The 19515-nt window shown below is 38.0% G+C and overlaps 1 protein-coding gene across 2 annotated transcripts in view; it reads right to left on the reverse strand.

The window, feature by feature from the left end:
• PLD5 (phospholipase D family member 5) overlaps window positions 1-19515 on the reverse strand; it is a 166058-nt gene that overhangs the window by 78348 nt on the left and 68195 nt on the right. The gene's annotated exons all lie outside the window — the stretch shown is intronic.

Here is a 19515-nt window from a genome sequence, read left to right on the forward strand (position 1 = left end):
CTCTGCAGTGTCAATGAAAGCAGAGGAATATCAGATGCACACTCAAGACAGTAGCACTGTGAACAGCATGACACAGTGGGGCACATTTTGTCAAAAAAAGACTTTAAAAAATGCAGTACTCTTTCAGTAGCAAATAGACTCCAGTAAAAAAAAAAAAAAAAAAATAGAAATGGTCTTCAGTAGAACAAAAGTGAGGTTGTGTCTTTTAGACACAACTGAGCACAGCTTAGCACAGACACTGAACGTCCCTAAACTTGCTCAGATTCCAATAAATAATCCTCTAATAACCCAAAAAGGAAGAACGCATCTATGCTGTATCAAACATAAAACTTAAGAGTATAGCATAACACTACCAAACCTGAGAATGACAGAATAAAATAGTGAAAAGACAGTTTAAAAATAATTTTGCTAGGTAAAAGAAATCTCAGTAATTCTAGTCTTTGTTCAAAGAAAACATAGCATGTTTATCAAGATTTTCTGTAGGCCTCATGCATGAGACCAAAGAAGGATTTTATATATTTTAATCAAATTAATTCCAAATATTGTAGGTTATTATTTGATTTTAAAACATATATGACATTTAATCTAGAAAAAATTAAGTAACAGAACTCAGGTGTAGTGTTTGTGGCAAATTGAATGAAAAAATTATAAAGCATTTTAGTTTGATTTTTAAAATGTAATTTGTTTTTACATTTTAATGTATTATTCCCCTGCTCCTGATATGGAAAAGTAGTTTTCAGTATTAACTAAAGTTCATAATAACTATTTTACATTTATTAACTCTATATATCTTCTAGACAGTTCTTCCTTAGCTCCTTCATTATTGCTAAATTTTAAATCTGTATTTAACAACAGCATTGCAATTGTAATTTTGAGAGCTTTGGTCAAAGAAGTAATATGTTAATTAATTAAAATAACAACGTAGCTTGCATAATATAAAGGCAAGTTTTAGTAAGTTTTCAGCCCTAGAGAGTCTGAACTGGAATACATGAGAATGACATTGCTAAGTGTAAATCCATCTTTGTTAAAATATGGGAACATGAAAAATTTACTCATTATAATATTTTGTCATTTCATCTACTAAAACCAAGAAGCAATAGCCACATAACTTATAATTACACTGTCGTTATGAAGTGTATCAGTGAGCCATAACAGAATGATCTCATGAAAAAGAAATTACTTCAGCTTCAAAGCATATGAAAGCCAAAACTAAGCATTGTTGTCTTCTCCTCAGCACATAAACAGACTGTCCCTTGAGGGTGGGACTGTATGAAAAGCAAACACGTTCTGCCATTGCAAGCTTGCTACTATAGGTCAAATAACTAAAAGACAACAAGCAACTAAAATGAGGATTAGAACAATAGTTGCTTATTGCAAAAAACCAGACAAACACAAAAGCCTCATCAACAACAAAAAAAACTAAGAAGCCTTGCTCACATAATAATCTATTCTGAACATCTCCCCCCCATACCACCCTCAAAACAACAAGCTCTGTACAAATTAAAATGGGGACCTTTTATCAGTCTTATAGTTTAATTCTGTTTTGGTGAGACATCAAGACTACTTGAGCTGCACTTGGTTGACTGACTGACTGACCAAGGGTTTTTCGGTGCCTTTGCTCCCAAGCATTCCATGAGGATATAATAAAAAAACTTGGTTGACTGACTGACTGACCAAGGGTTTTTCGATGCCTTTGCTCTCAAGCATTCCATGAGGATATAATAATAAAAAAAATAAAAAATAAAAAATAAAAAAAAAAAAAGTTGTAGGTAGAAGACATCAGAAGACATTTTTCTATCACAAACTATCAAGACCCAAATCCACAAATCCCATACCTTCTTGTACACACCCTGAATAGCTGAATTATTAACTACCTGGAGTTTGGACTTTACTGTAGTACAAGAAGCAACAAGATCATGAATGAACACACATGAATAAAAGAAAATTACTGCAATTTTTCAGCAAGATACGCTAAGCATTAGCAGAAGATTTTTGCTGCTAGTTAGTAGTCATACACAAAATAATGGCATCTGTAATGAATACCACTTTTCCCACTGTTGTCTTCAAATGCAGAGTAAAGTTTCAGCAGCTTGAAAATGCTTTCTCTTTTATTATCTCAAATTGTTTCTTTTTCACTGCAAATGGAATGTGTTTTTTAAAAAGCTACTGAATAATCAATGAAATAGGAAAATTTGTGTTATTGTTGCACTACTTTAGTGCCATGACAAAATACAGACTTCCAAGTAGTGCTGAATTTACTAGAAATGCTTTTCATATTAAATAAATCCTAAATTAAACTGAATTTTAGTCTTAATTAGAAAAATGCTGTTATTAAAAATATTAATTTCACTCTCATATTAATTTAAAAAAAAAACCAAAAAGAGCAGCAGCTAAGTATTTAAAATAAGGTAAATTTGGGGATGCGGGGGGAAAAAGTAAATTTAAGAGGTTAACTCTTCAAACAATGAAAACATCTGGTAACATAGGTGTCTTAGACTAATTTGTAAGTAGTTTGTGATGTAGACTCTCTCTTCAAATGAGAGACCAAGCAGAAACTCTACTCCACTACAGACTTGCAGCAGTATTTTCAACTTTCAACTCAGGAGCCACTGCATTCAAATGGCAATTCCATAATCAGGTAATTAGCAATACTCCAGCAGAGAGACTCAGAGACAAGAAATAAGCACCCAAAGGGTGGAGATGGAGACAAGGCACTCCAACTCATTGCTGGTGCGAGCAGTGGTCATAGCACATTTTCCTACAGTCGGGATCCTTTCCTACCCATGGGATCTGACGGACGGGAGCTGTGAGAAATACTTTAGGAAAGAGGTGACCACAGTTTCCCAAAGAAGGGAATGACCACAGTTTCCCAAAGAAGGGAATGACCACAGTTTCCCAAAATGCCTGGCAGTAAAATTTAAAGGCTCAAGAGGGACATAAACAACCATGACTGCCTCATTAGCAATGTGATAGAGAATCAGTTTCTCCATCTCAGTGCTCTGCTCCTGTTGATTACTATCCTAACTACTTTCATCCAGTACCAGTATGGGTCCAACATCACACCAAGCCAGAGTGAGGTGAGCTGTGCTTTGCTTTTAGAACACTTAACTTGAGCTGCTTACCCAAGAGAAAAGAGCCTTCTTGGATTTTTAACTAATTATAAAAGTAAAAAAATCCCTGCTGGGAATTTGTTTCTCAGAAAATAAGCAAAGATCCTTTCTTTATCTTTTTCTGATACAGAGATGGGTAATTTTTATTTAACTACACTTCATGCAATCAGGTATTCTGCACAATTTCAAGTCTGGCCACTGTGCATGCAATGTAATGACCTTCTAGTATTAGCTTTCTAAAACACTCGCACTAAACTCTACAATGATATTTACAACACACCTCATTATAAAAAAGAGAGATGGATAGGAGAGCTCAATGCTTTGCCACTGCTTTTGACCTTGAACAAAGCCTAACACAGAATATTTCCTGAGGACTGAGGAACAACAACCAAAGGTTAGTTGTTTTTCCACTCCAACTCCAGCTATTTTGTATTCCTAATTTGTCACTTATGTGTAGGAAGAGTATCCCACAATAGAGTCATTATTAATAAAAGTCCAATCAGAATTCTTGCCTTGCTAGATGGCAAGACACATAGGAAGTACATTAAGCTTGAATATGTCAAACAAATGTCCCTCTTCATTGTCACATTATTAGCAACAGAATGAGTTCAAAGAATGGAATTACCTGGAAGAAGGGAAAAAAGGTACATACCATCATCATGATGGATTGCTGGATCTGGAGAGCAAAGGAGAGGAAAAGAGAAGATGCAACAACAACAAAGATTGTTCTGAGGACAATTTACTTTTCACATGTAATAAATTAGTTCCAAATAAAAGGTTGCATTTAGAAAATGGATGTTTACTCTGATTTTGTTACTGTTTAAACACTGCACATATGTGCCTCCCAAAGAAATTAAAAGCAAACCATTTGTTGTTTGTAGATAAGTCTTTGAATTTGACTAAATGCCTTTACTATCTTTAGTATTTTCTTTTAAATAAACTCATCTTGGTTATAACTAAAAACAGTAAAGTCAGAATTTGTGAGTTAAGGCTCTAGACACAGCTATTCCAGTTCACTTCCAGATGAAAGATACCATAGAAACAACGAAAACCTAAGTTTTCTGTAAAGAATCTACCAATTCTTAGAATTGGTACACATATGTTATTTATCTAATAGCATACTAGGTCAATATAAATAGGGAAAACTTAAAGAATTTTTAAATTTTTTTTTATTGTAACACACAAATACTCCACAAATAAATGAGGGTGACAATAATGCATATAACTTTAATACCATAAGACAGCTAATTAAACTTCAGTCAGGACCACTGATAACTCCTCTATCTTGCAATATGGGTTCTCAGATAAGCTTAAGGATAAACAAGTTTGGTATAGCAACAGATAATCCAGCTGATAGGTCCTTGATTACCAAAGGAATAAGCAAGTCTGTGGTTGCTGAGATCAAAAAAAGCCAACTTACTCATTTGTAATTAGTGCACGCCTTCAGGTTACGTTTGTGCCAACACCACTGAGCTTCTCAAACAGCGTTAAACATCCCACATTTAGCATTTTTCAGTTTCATTCCCCTGTGGGAGGGTAAAATTTTTTCTACCTTCTTCATATTTTGTTCATATCAATGGGACTTTCACACTGTCCACACGGAACACTGCAAACAGCTCTATGCGACCCAGATTTTTCTGAGTAACTTGAGAATCTTGTATGCCCCTTTCCTGACTATTCAGATTAAAATTAGACAATACTGAGGTGTACATTTAATCCCATATGTGTGTACTGTTGAGATGACTACAGAAACTTCACCACAAAGACCTCCTGTTTCTTGATATTGCTGAATCAAGAGATGCTCTTTAAACACTCAGTATGCACCTCAGTAGTGTTATAAGAAAGTACACAGAAAAGATATTATGTTGGCTTATTATTTACACTTGTGTAAAGCATTCTGAAGATGGTAGTGACAATCTTCAGAAAAGTAATTTGCTGAACTGCAAACTAGCCCTTTCCAAATCCTACCTGTCCTTGTTATGGATCATCTGATGTAAAACTGAGAGCTAAGACAAAATTCAGCAACATAAATACAGCAACACAGATACAGCACACCAATGCAGATGACTGCACTTCAGAGAAAATTTATCATGCACATTATGCCTGAATAGCTCATTCAGGGCAAAGGAGGACTAGCAGAGGAGGAAATTATTGTATTGTTTCAATAGAAAGTACATTACCACAGTGGGAAAAAGCAGAAACATAATCGACTCCTCCCTTTTTTTAAACCGTGGTTAAGGGAAGAAAACAACATCCTTTGAAACAGCCTTCATAGTCAACTGTTACACAGCTGTTGATTATTTCAGATGAGAGATGAAGGAAAAATAATTTTTTAATTTTCTGATCTGTCACTGCTGTTTTTAAAATTTTCACGAAGCACTCACCACTACTTTCTTTTGCAACAGAAGACATAATTATCTTAGTTAAAGCATCTTGCTTTTTAAGAAAAAACAATTTCCCTGGCTCAGTACTCTACTGACTGAGTCTTGGGCACCACTGTGTGCATTTGACTTGGCCACTGCTCTACAGAACATCAGTGGGTTCAAGCACCTAAATTATCTGCTGAAATACAGCAGACCCCCTCGATCCTGGGCTCTTCTACAGAACTTCTAAGTACTGCATGTAGGCAGGTGACCTCAGTGCCATTTGTGAGCCTAGGAAACAGTCCTTTCTTTGTGCACTAGCAGAGCAGAACATCACTTCTTAGCCCGTTATTTTCTCTTTAAAAATAAAACTGAAAAAAAAAAAAAGGACATAAAGCAAACCCTTTGCACCAAAGTCCTCAGGTGACTGAAGATCCAAAATACTATTGAACTTACTAATGGTAAAAGCTTCCCTCCCATTTCTTCAAACTTAGCATTCCAGCTGTATCAACTACGCCAAATCCTTATGCAGCAGGGAAACATTTTGAAAAGCATTTCTTGGCATCTTGCCCTTCAGCACAAGAAAATTTGCATTTTTACAGCATTTCTGCCTGTCAGCACTACAACATTTTAATGGGTTTTGCAGCTGTGGGGAGAATTGAGAACTGGTCAGCGGATTCTTATTGCAGACTGCTGAGAGACAAGTGCCTGAGGGTGCTGAGGCAGGAGAAACCAGCTGACCTGACCAGTCTTCACACTCCACAGAAAATTCAAACAGCACCTTTCACTTCCAATGAGTATACCCAAACAAAGGCCCTTCCTGATCCATGGGCTCTGTGTAGCAAGGAACATTAAAATCCTTACTTTTTTCCCCCCTTGCTCCTAACAAAATAAGCAGCTTTCTGTAGGAACTCATGAAAGAACAAAAACATAGCCAATTGCAACTTCAACTCCCATAAGCTGCACTTAGTATATGGGGTTTAAGTCACAGATCCCAGTAACTACTGCAAGTAAGAGCAAAATCAGAGAACCACAGGGTCCCAAGTTTCTCCTGGGGATGGGAACAGCAGCGTGGCTGACTTAAGGGTGCTTCTTCAAAGGACATTACTTAAATGTACAAGTGAGAGGCAGCAGCAATGCCAGGAACTAATCAGCACATGGAATCTCTCTGGAAGAGCTTCATGCTGAGCCAGAAGAGTATTGCAGTACCAGGAGGTATCATTCCACAGGGGAATTACCCAGCATATGGATGCCCAGTTTCAAAGTGTGAATTAAGCTCAAGAATCCAAGTCTGACTAGCAGGTTAAACACCATTCCCTCTGCTTGAAGCAGAATAGCACATCTTCTCCACAGTGTCTCTTAGTTGAACACTAATCCTACACATTTCACCCCAAAAGACATCCCTTGGCCAACCCAAGATGAATCTGTCTTGTTTCAGTCAGTGCACCTTATTAAATCCTACTAATTGCTGTCACAAAATATAATCTTTCTCAGGTGTAAAAAGAGCTGATATATTTTGATTTCAAGTCTATTAAAACTGGCATCACATAAGTATATTCACTGTATTAACTATCTTATGACACAGTTTTCTAATAATTACACCAAAACTAATTAGCCAAATTCTTGTCTTAACATAATACTTAAAACTGTGAATTCGTTTGATATTTGCAGCACTGTGGCCAACACAGATTTATCCTCCAGACACTCTCAATCTCCAAATATAGAAGCAAGATAGCTCATCTAGGCAGGGAACACGCATGTGTGTGGGAGGGAGTCTGGAAACATTCCGAGGAATGGAGTATATGCCACTTTCTAAACCAGTGGGGATAGGGAAAAACCACAAAGAGGCCTGTAATGAAAAGCCCAAGGGAAGGGCAAGCACACCACCAGAATCTCACAAAGCCAAACCCAAATGACAAGGTAAAGAAGGAGAGAAGGAAAACAAGTTACAGATGTCTGTCAAGGGGAAGAAAAGTAAATTTTAAAAAGTGCAAGAAGTAAGAAAGCAATGAGGAAATATCTTTATTGCATGGCAAGATTTAATCAGTGTGTAAGTCATGAAAAATGAAGTACACACAAGCAGTAAGATGAACTACTCCAAGTCAGAGTTTGTAGATAAAGCATTAACAATTTAACACACCACCATTCATTATTCAAAACATCCACACTCACATGAAAGTTCTTGAAATCCAGCTTGCCTCTCAGGTTTGATGTTAATGAGAGGAATAGCATTCAGGCTTGCCAGTATCCTGCCTATGTGACAGCCACAGTGCCTCTGTCGTTTTCATAACATCAAGGTGCTGCATCACTCAGTGCTTAAAAAAAATTAAAACCTCACCTTTGTAAAAAGCAGATCTGTAGCTCACATTATCACATTGTAGACAGCTAGGTGCTACATTGAAGGATAAACTACAAAAACATGAGGATCCTGAAGATCTGAGGTGAATTGAAATGAAAAAAGATAAAGTACATTTTGCAAAACTTCTACTAAAAAAAACCCCAAAAAACAGTGACCCAATTCTGTTGGACTTAGAATAAGAAATATATCTGTCATGTCTGTTTATTATCTAGAAGCCATATATACCATTAACCAAGAGGCACTACATCATTTAGTTTTCTCTGTTCACTACCATACTGTAATTGAAGATCTCCAGGATATGCTTATCAAAAAACCCACACAACTGCGTTGTCTACATCTTTCAAAAGTTCATGTTTAATCTTTAGACATAAAAGGACAAGGACACCATCAGAACAGAAACTTTTTTTAAACCCCAGTTTTGGTTACTAAACACACTATTTTTCTCCTCCCACTTTCTCCTTAGTTTTGAGAAAGGACCAGCCAATTTTCATTTTATTTAATCTCTTTTTGCCCATTAGATTTCTGACCCCTTACCATGAACATGGAAAGGCTGGCCTAGTTTTATTCCTATACTTCTAAATATCTTCATTTTGATGCCACAGTTCTAACATATCCTCAGTTTATACACAAAAAAACCCCTTGTACTACCAAGTTTGTTTTCTCAGCATCTTATTTGTTCATAAATTCTTAATTCTGAGCTGTTTTCAAGATTCACTATCTACAAATGTTATAGAAAAAGTCTTTCAAATACATAACATACAGCAGTTTGGCCCATATGAAGTGCCTGTTCCTGACTCCAGGCAATGCACCTAAACGGCAGCTGGGGAAGCTCTGCCCCCAGCCCATGGCATGCAGCTTCCTTCCTGACAGAATTGAGGACAGCAACGCTGCCCTCCTTAGGTGAAGCCACTCTTGCCCCTGAAATGGCTAAGGAAACCCAGCTGCACACTTCAGGGAACACCCTGCATATGCATTAGTCAGGAATCAGGAGCTGAGACTTCCCAGCACAACAGTAAGTGCTCACTTGGTACCTGTTCAGTCACTAAAAAAAATACCAGACTCTTTCCTTTGTTTGTACCATGTTTAAGTCTTGAGTAAATACCATTACCGTGACTTTCAAATTATGTAAAACTCAACAGCTGAGGTATTTAGTCAGTCCTGTACAAAGCCATATAGCAGCCACATGAGCCCCTCATCAGCTATTATGCCTATTTAGCTCTTTTAGGCAGCAGCCCATTCACTGTTCACCCATCTGTAAAATACACTAAAATATTCTAACATAACAACTTTAAAAAGCCTCTCAGAAGAACAACAAATATTGTATAAATAGTCCCTCTCATATACATTAATTAGTTAACCAGATGTTTTTATTTTATTTCTACATTCAGTTTGTGACTATGTTCATATTAAACCTTTTTATAAGGCTTGAATATGCCAAATAATTACAGACAAAACTAGGCCTTTTTTTTTTTTTTTTTAATAACAGAATTTGTGTTGCTTTTTTATTTCCTTCTATACAACCTTTGATCTTCTCATATGGGCATTTTGTAACTGCAAAGAGCAACATTAATTCAGACTGAATAATCACATATCAATACACAAGAAGCAGGAATTTGATTGCTACTATTTTTCATTTGGCCCATGCATCTTTCTAAAGGGTCCTGATTATCTTGGTGTGACTTGAAATGGATAAATGTGTTAGCTTATGTTTGTAGAAACCAATCAAGAATCAAAATATTCTTTTTGCTCAAAAATAAGCATGATTTTATGGTGTTAATAATTGAATGAGAATTTTCTAAGTAAGAGCTCTCTTATCCAGAACAGAAATTAAATTATATTCTATGATGTTGGCATTTACACAATCCAACAATACCCTAAACTTAATTAATGCCCTTCCTCTCCAGCAAGAACAAACAAAACTGCTTTGCAAAACAACAAAGGAAAATTGAAGGTAAAAACTTTAGTCAGCAACTATTTGAAATCAGCACTGCAAATTCAGCAGATATAGTCAAGGTAGGAACAGTAATAAAAATCCACAGATGAAAAGAATAAAGTACCTAAAGTATCCATTCCCAAAGGACACTGCAATGCTCAAATTACAGAGGCAAGAATCTATGGAAACGTTCCAGGACACCTCAGGAGTACTAAGATAGGTCTAACTACTGTCAGATGGTTTTATGTGGTATCTATTTGTATTTCTCCTTTGTTGTTTGTTTAATTTTGGTTTTAGTTGTGGGGTTTGTTTGTTTGTTGTGGTTTTTTTAAATGGTAATTAAGTTAGGTCCATCTAGAATTGCATCTGATTAAAAATGCATCTTTAAAACTTGTTGCATTCAAGTCAAAACCGGGAGGTGGGAGGAAAGGAAAATTGATGGGTACCTTTCTGGCCAAGATGAACAAAGTCAGGAACCTCTTCCCCTAACAGACACAAGCTATCTAGATTGATAAAGCAGTGTTTTAAGAACACCAAAGTGGGGGACAGGGGGGGAAAAAAAACTAAACCAAACACCTCTTTAGGTCTTAATAGAAAGCATTAACTGATTTATTGGTATTTACCCTACAGAGTACATTTTAATAGCAAAATCCTGACTCTCAAAAAAGGCCTGGAAACATAAAACCCCCTCAAATATCAGAAGCACATTTTTCTCTGTAAATTCTACCATGTGTACATGGCCAGAGCAGTACCTCTGACACAGGATCAGTTGGCTGCCCAATTTAGGTATTTGTGCGACTCTTCTCAAGAGCAAATTGAAAAATTCACTGTTGTCTCCTCTCTAGTCAGTCCTGAAGAAGTCTTTTCACATGCAAACAGATGTGCCACTAAGGAAAATAACAGATTGTCTGTTGTCATACACAGGTTATATCTCTACTGCTTTCCCACACTGTTCCCCAAAGCTGCTGTAGTGATGGACTGCCTCCAGTTTTGGCAGCCTGTCTTGGCCCAAAACTGGAAGGTGTATGGGGATATCTTTGAGGTGGCTCACATGCATTTATGAAACAGAGCAGATGGGGCAGCTCTTGCAGTCTATCACTGTCTCACTGGCACCGGCTGCATCTTTGAGGAGACACTTCCACTAGTCCAGCACTTCCGTCTCCACTGGCCCAAATACATCACCTCAAGTGTCTTCTAATGCATTTATTGAACCATACTCTCCACCAGCATCTGCAATGAACTGTAAAACATGCACTGCCAAGCTGATACAAGTGATCCAAAACTGGCTGAGAAAAGGACTAGGGTTTCTGACAGTGTTTGAACAAAATCCAAATCACGGCTGCCTCCCTGATGCTGGTGACACATTCATCTTGCCTTAAAGTGTCATGAGCAGTAATGAAGCTTATGCATGTTCATATTTTACTAAACTACTGGTAAAAGTGCATTTTTCTCCAATACTGAGCCAGTAGAAGAGTTCTAAAAAATATTCTTATTCAAGCCCAGCTAACTTGAGGAGCTATTTCATAAATGACAACAAAGAAAATTCTTAAAAATCACTTTATTTCCCCAACAGGTTCTTTAAAGAAATATTTTGATAAATTACTGAAAATAAATTAACTCTATACCTGCCAAACTGACAGAAGATACCAGATACCATATGTGGTCGTATATATGAATGTCACATACTTATTCCAAGAGTTACAATCAGATCTAGAGTACAAAGTCAAAGCCAACACTTCCAATATGCTATCAAATATCCATTAAAAGTTTAGTCTGAGGCAAGATGAATCCTCCCCCTCATGTCAGAAGGCATGTAAATCACTGATGGTTCTCAGAAGAGCCATTTCAACACTTAGTATGTAAAGAAATCAGCTTTAAACTCACCACATTGTGATGCTGTCAGTCATAAGAACTCTCAGCTGTATAATAATTTTGAAATAATCTTATTTGGAAAGGACTGGTCATTAAATAGAGAACAAATGACAGGTCTGCATCTGGCACATGCCAAAGCTGGTTTTGTGTGTTATTATTTTTTTTTTTGCTTTATGTCTGGTTGACAGGAAGCAAATTAATTATGGGAAAAAAACCCCTAAAACATAAAATGAGAAAATTCTAATGCTAATGAAACATTACTCCAGTGCATTTTTTACCCTTGGTCAAGACAATTGGATGCCAGTAAGTTGAATAAAGTAAGCAAACTCATACCTTCCTGATTAACACAGGCAATTGACATCTTGTCCAGCATGCAAGAGCAACCTGTATCTGAAGTGTTACTCACAACGATGCTCTGACTAACTAGAGAGACATGGTCATATGGACACCATATCACAGACCACTGAGAGGTGACTCTGGCTTCACCTAGATTTCACCCATGTGTTCAGAGGAAAATACACCAGGAAGAAAATCTTCAGAACAACAAAGAAAAACCCCAAACATTTCCCCAAATGCTGTGTTCCTGTACATGTAAAGAGCTTTGGGAAAAACCAGCCCCAACAAACAGCAACCACCAGCTCTCCCTGATGCCTCCCAGCAGGACACTAACACCAGGAGCCACTGCCCTTGGGGTGCAACCTCAGGGCCAGCACAGCAAAGTGAGCTGCACGTGGCTGAACAGCAGAGTCAGCTCAAGGCCACCAGGCCCACCAGCTCTGCACAAGGATTTGGGCTTCAGCAGGCACCACACCTGCTTCCTCTTGAACACAACACTGCCCCGGTGCTCGGAAAGGCAGGCTCAGCCACCTACCTACTCAGCACGTCACAAAAATCATCCAGCACACTACACTCCTGAGGAGTATCAAATCATGCTAGCCCAGAGGACACTCACAGTGCTGCCCTAGGATTAGCTGCAGAACCCAATACATCTAATGTAACCTGACAGGATAATAAGTATCTTTTTCATATCCTGCTCTGAGGGTGGAGAAGCAATTAAAAATAAATGGTGTCACTGGAACAGGCGCTTGCCAGGATCTGATGCAAAGTCAGCTCTGGCTGAACGAACAAGTCACCCTGAAATGGAGCATGAATTCAGAGAGATTCTACTACAATTTTTAGCTACTTTCAATGCCTTTCCCACAAGCAAAAGGAAGAACGATTTAACAGGGAGCTTTATTAAGCTGGGTGGCTACTCTCACCAGGCAGAATAAAAACCTCTCCGAAATGTATAAATCGGTTTTCAAGATCATGAGAATGACCAGTAATTTTAGATTTAATAGCTCTGTTTAGTATAGCCTTACAATCTGGTATAGAAAATGACCTCAGAAATCTTTTGAGTTCTGCTCGGATGAAGTAATTTCACTCTTCTGAAGACATTAACATGAAAAGAGAAAAGAAAGAATTAAGCTGAGAAGGGAGAAAGAGAGGGAAAAAAAGAGAAAATAGAAAGATTTAATCACAGAGAAGCTCCAGCAAACTACACAGGAGATAGGATACTCTAACACATGAATTGCTCCTTTATCCCACCTGCATTATCTAGGAACATTAAAGTAATAGGAATTTGATTTCTATTAGCTTGGAACATTTTCTCTGGTATCAATTCACAAATTGTAAGTCATAAAAGGAGAAATAAGCATGTACTTTAAAAGGTAACTTCAAGAACACAAAACATGTTAATCTCTGTTTTACATCCTAAAAAACATGTATCATGGCAGGAAAAGCTGCCTTAAGGAGACTCTAAAGCCCTCTGTCCTAAACTCCACAGAAAATAATTTGATTTAACGGAACTAAGAGTAGGAAAAGTAATAGGTTTGTATGTTTGAATAAAATGAGTGGAAGCCCAGACCAATTTAATCCAATGTAATAAACCATGAACTATCTACTGGCAGTAATGCAGACAGAAAACTATCTACACAGATCATGAGTTTTGTCACTTATTTTTTATCTGTGAAGACACTCTCTGTAGCTGAAAGTAAATGCAAAACAAAAAAAAAAATTTTTTTTTTTTTTTTTTTTTTTTTTGTATTTTGTGCTGAAACACAGGAAAAAAAATTGTATTTTGTACAGGTACTGTACTGTTAATACACTATCTTTTCCATTGAAATGCATTTCAAAAAATGAAAAATAAAAGGCAGAATAAGTAGAACTTCTTGTGCAAGTTGAATTTTTGATTTCCCTCCCTGGCTTCAGATGTTGAATGGACTTGCAGGAGGTACACCAGGCACCAGGCCTTTGCAGTGCCCAGCCAAGAAACTTCAAATGAAAGAGTATTCTTTCTTTGGATGCAAAAATAAAAATTACTACAAATAGAGATCATCTGAAAAATTAGGAGCTCATTCTCTGTATCACCCAAAACCAAGAAGAAAACAGTAATCTAGAATTCTTAGGGTTGGAAAAGATCTTAAAATCACTAAGTCCAATCATTAATCCAGCACCACTGTTAACCCTCTTCACCACTAAACCACATCCCTGAGCCCCGTATTTATATCTCTTTTAGATACCTGCAGGGATGATGATTCTCCCACTTTCCTGAGCAACTTGTTTCAATGCTTCATAACCTTTTCGGTGAAGAAATAGTTTTTAAGATCCCACCTGAACCTTCCCTAACACAACCTGAAGCCATTTCCTCTACCACTTGCCATGTGGGAGAAGAGACTGACCTTCACCTGGCTGCAGCCTGTTTCAGGTGGTTGAACTGAGCAGTAAGGTCAGCCCTGAGCCTCCTGTTCTCCAGACTAAGCAACCCCAGCTCCCTCAGCCATTCCTCATAAGAGCTGGTACCCCAGACCCTTCACCAGCCCTGTAGTCCTCCTCTGGACACTCTCCCGCACCTCAATATCTTTCCTGTAGTGAGGGGCCCAGAACTGATCACTGGATTCAAGGTGAGGCCTCACCTGTGCCGAGTACAGGGGGACAATCCCTGTCCTGGTCCTGCTGGCCACACTACTGCTGGTCCAGGCCAGGATGCCATCGGCCTTCTTGGCCCCCTGGGCAGACACTGGCTCATGTTCAGCTGCTGTAAACCAGCACTCCCAGGTCCTTTGCTGCTGGGCAGCTTTCCAACCACTCTGCCCCAGCCTGTGGTGCTGCAAGGGGTCGTTGTGACCCAAGGGCAGGATCCAGCACTTTGCCTTAGAGAACTTCATACCTTTGGCCTTGGCCCATTGATCCAGCCTCTCCAGACTCCTCTGCAGAGCCTCCAGAAGATCAACACTCCCGCTCAAATCAGTGTGTCTGCAAACTGACTGATGGTAGACTTGATCCTCTAGTCCATCATGTTGACAGAAAGCATTTTTATGCCAAGTGGAGTAGTTGTTTTGTAAATAGAAATCTTCAGTTGCTCTTTAACAGGCTTTTCAAAATCTGAGCATCTTGTTCTGTTTACACATTTAACTATTATGCTTGTCATAGTTTGTTTATCAAATAGAAACCAGTCAATATAAACCTTGCTATGTTCAAAACCCACGCAGCACAGAGAAAATCTCCTCCACAATAAACCAGGGGCAAAGCACTTCCAAGGTAAATGAATGTAAGCCTGTGCTGCAGCATGCTTATTTAACAGCGCTGCAAAACCCTACTTAGTGAAATAGCAGAGTACTTGAAAGAAAGATTTATAAAGCAACAGAAAAAAATCAATTGTGGGCCCTCATTCACAACCACAGAATAATCACCTAATGAAATTGAAAGCAATGCATGCAACACACAGTAATTGTTCAATATAAGTAATTATTGTATACAACTAGATTTAATCTCTAAAATTCAGCGTTGCAGGGTACTGTTGAATTCTAAAGCTTTGCACGTCAACAGGAAGATTCAACTCCTGTTACCAATCCTTATCCAAACAGGATACCAATCCTCATCCAAAACAATCCAAACAATATCTAAAGAAATCACAAACATTGCTCAGGTATCATTGTGTACTTGTGATAGGGCAGCACTGGTTAAAGCCTCCCTACAATCAAGAAGTGAACTAAATAGGCTTTGCCACTCCTGTCATAAACAACAGCAAATTCTTCCAACAGAAATCCAAACACAAAAGAGCAAGTGCCTTCATTATTTATGACTCTGAGGAGAAGAGAAATTATCAAAACAGGATCACTGGAACAGAATGCAAGACAGAATCTGCCATGAAAACACACAAAAAGAGAAAGCAAGAAAATCCTTCCAATTAGAATCAGAGAAAGGCAATATTGAAAAAAAATATCATGACAACAGTTTTAGTTTTAGCTTGGTAAGTATGGAAAGTAGCCACCATTGCTTCCCCTTTTTCCTTGTTCTGTAGTCCCTCTCAAGAGACAGGGCCAATCCCACAGCCAGAGGTAGGAGCTATGCCAGCTGCTACCACTGCTTCAACAGATATTGGAAAAGCCAGTGAGAGGAGGATAACTAAGGGCATGTGAAAACTCTCCAGGATCCCTTGCGTGGCTATCAGCACCAACAAGCAGGAGAAGAGGCTCAAGTTGAGCCTTGAACAGCTCTAGTTACCATTAATAAATCCAAAATATTGGTTCAAATAGTTTGAGTAGCAGAGACAATCTCTTAATAGTTGTAATTTCTTCAGTTTCCCAAATTGCTGTTTTTAGAGTTTATCAGTCAATTCCAACAAAGTCAAGTAAGTCTTAACTGCACAGAGTTACATCAGAGGCTAGCCAAGATTTATTCACAATAGATCAGCCATTAAAATGTACTATTTTCAAATGACAATAATCTAGTTTTATAGATTCACTGTCTAATGGACCCACAGCAAGACAGGCAACATTCCCAGACTGCTAAGCATATCCTCTTAACCAGTCTCATCCATCAGGGCTGCTGAACAGCATTTCTCAAGAGAATAATTTCCATCACTAACCGAGCACAAACTGCAAAGCCTCAACTTTTCACAGTCACTGCTACTTTTTTTCCTTTAATTTCAATCAGTTGACATTCCTTTTAATAGGATGGGTAGCATCAGTCTCTCCAGCAATCAGTGAAGATATGCAAAAAAGCTTGATTTCCCATTCCCTGACTTATTTTTGTTACAAAGCCCCCAAGAGAAATAAATACATCAATAAAGAGTAAGGTCATTCTGGGAACATATGCAGTAAGTATTCCCCATGTAATAAGTGCTTACGGAATGGTTTATAGAAGAGGAGCCTCATGATGAATTACAAGCAGATCAGAAAAGCTGCATTTGTGTTCCTGAACAATCCAATCACAACAACAAAGAGAGACGTAAGCTTTACTGGAAAACACCACTTGCTAAAGTTTTAGATTCTAAAAAGTCTTTTTACATTCTCTTTCTTTCTCTTAAAAATTCTATTTTTTCACACAAGCTCCAAAACTTTCTAGCCAGAGAACTTTTCTAGACCACAGTTCTATTTCAGGTGTATTTTCCTTTACAACAAAAACCACAGAAATTAAATTTTCCAAAGAAAACAGCCATTAAAAACCATCATCAAAGTTCTTCTCAAATCCACAGCATCCTTTCCCATCAACATTCTTCACAAATTCAATCAGTTAAAACCAAAAAAAGAGTTATAGGCTCATGCATATAAACTTATATTTGACAAACATTTCATTACAAAAAAAAAAGTTAAGAAATCATCTATTACCATTCTGTCTAGCACATCCTGCAAATGTAAGCACCTCTTCCTCAATGTCAGGGAAAGTACTCACACAGCCGAAATGTAAGAAACTCTTGTCTTATTAAAAGTGCTTAGCCCAAGTACTAAATATATGCCACTGGCAGCAATTGATTTGTGACACTTCAGCTAACTCTGTGATGTATTTAACACATAAAGGACTCCAGTTTCATCATGTAGAGAAGACTCAATGTTAGCAGGTAGCAGCTGCCAGCACTTTGGATACTGTTATTAGAACTGGTTTCGGCAGTTTATACACACAGCATTTATGTGCCTTCTGGTTCAGGCATTAGTAGCTAGATCACACACTTGAATCACTCAGTGAAAGGCGCCTTAAAATAGAGCTGGGGTCTGGGTTCACTTTTAGCCCTGTAAATGCAGAGCAGTTTAATTGATTATGATGTTTAAAGTCAAGGTGCTGAATTTAGTCTCAGGCTCCTCGAACACAATCCAGGCAGGGACAAGACTGACACATGTGAACCAACAGAACACTGAGCAAAGGTAAGCATTCTTTGGAAAGGCAGATTGCTGTAACCCATACAAACAGACAGAAGAAATCAATCTCTCACATGGAAAAAAATTAATATCCCTATTTTTTCTTAGTACTATGTATTACTTCTGATTTTTTTCTCCTTTGAAGAATAAAAAATGAAGAAAGTGAAGTCCTTCCTTAGCCAGGCCTACACAGCTACCCAGAACAGAATGGGAAACATTAGTTGATCCAACTAAGAGGAAACACGGTGCAGTAGTTTCTGACTGTGTTGAAGTCGTGTGCAGCACACTGAAGCCAATGAGCAGAAAGACATTTCCCTGATCTGACCTAGTTCTGTCAAGGATTCACACATGGAGACAGTGGGTGTAGAGGTGACACATACAGTATCTTCAAAAATTTTGGAAGGCAACACCTCATGGTAAAAGACACTTAAGCCTCTGATGGGGAAAAGAAAGCTGGCTGAACTCTAGAAAATTCAGGGAAGATATCAGAAGCCTGTCCAGATCTGTATGAGTACAATGAAGTGAACAAAATCAAACCTAAAAACAATTATGGCAAGAAGGGCCAGATGGACAGTTGGTTTCAGGACAAAGCTACCTGATGCTGCAAGTATATTCTGTTTGGAAGGAGATACAGATTTAAAGAATCCTCTTGGTTTGTTTTTTTCTTTCTTAAACAGCATGAAAATAATATTAAAAAACCCCATTATAATTAAAAAAACATTACAAAATTTTCTGGATTCTGAATTAGTGCTGTCTGCAATGTAACAGGTGCAGCATAAAAAGGTACTATCCCAAAAGAGTCTTCACACAAAATGAACAAAGAATAACAGAAATGAGGATCAAAAGCTCAAAGAAACATTAATCTTTCATTAAATTATTTTAAAATTCAAATGTCAATTAGCTCCTACCCAATGTATACCCAACCATTGGCAGGTTCTGCACAAACACTGGAACAGGCTGTCCAGAAAGGCTGTGGAGTCCATCCTTGGAGCTACACAGAGCATGACTGTGCACATGTCTGAGCAACCTGCTGGAGCTGACTGTTCTGAGTGGGGTCATGGACTGCAGGATGCCCAGAGGCCTCTCCCACTCCAGCAATTCCATGATAAGATTAGAATGGATTTCTGTGAAGTTATTTAACTATGATGGGTTTTTTTCGCACAGTGGATCAGAGTGGGTGCTCTGTATGAAATTAAAAGTTTTGATAAAATCCCAAACAGAATACAACTGGGAATGAAGCCTACAAATGGTTTTTACATCATCTTGGTGGACAGAAGAGGCCCAGAAGATGACCCAGGAAAAGCACTGGTCATCACTAATGAACTGATTAATGGAGGAAGCTGACAGTGAGGAGCAGCAAAATGAAATTCACAGTCAGGAAATGAAAGGTCCAAAAAACTAATCACCTACTTAAAACTAACAGGACCAAGAGTTAAAAGATATACACAGCCATGGCAGGTGTCTGAGGCAAATCTTAATTCAACACTTTCAACACTCATCTTTCTGATAATATCACTAGTTGCCTTTACAGTTCATAGGTAAGCCACTGTGTCTATAACAGGAATGCATCAAACAGGAAATAGAAAAGCTCCTCCTACACAGAAGGGACAGCAATCTTAGGTCAAAAGGCATCAGTGACCTTTCTGGGGAAAGAAAGAAAGAGGCAGTCTTGATGAGAAATAGACATGAAAGAATTGGGAAC

This window comes from Pyrgilauda ruficollis, unplaced genomic scaffold (genome assembly GCF_017590135.1).
Source record: "Pyrgilauda ruficollis isolate IOZ18807 unplaced genomic scaffold, ASM1759013v1 scaffold4, whole genome shotgun sequence".
Classification (NCBI taxonomy): Eukaryota; Metazoa; Chordata; class Aves; order Passeriformes; family Passeridae; genus Pyrgilauda; species Pyrgilauda ruficollis.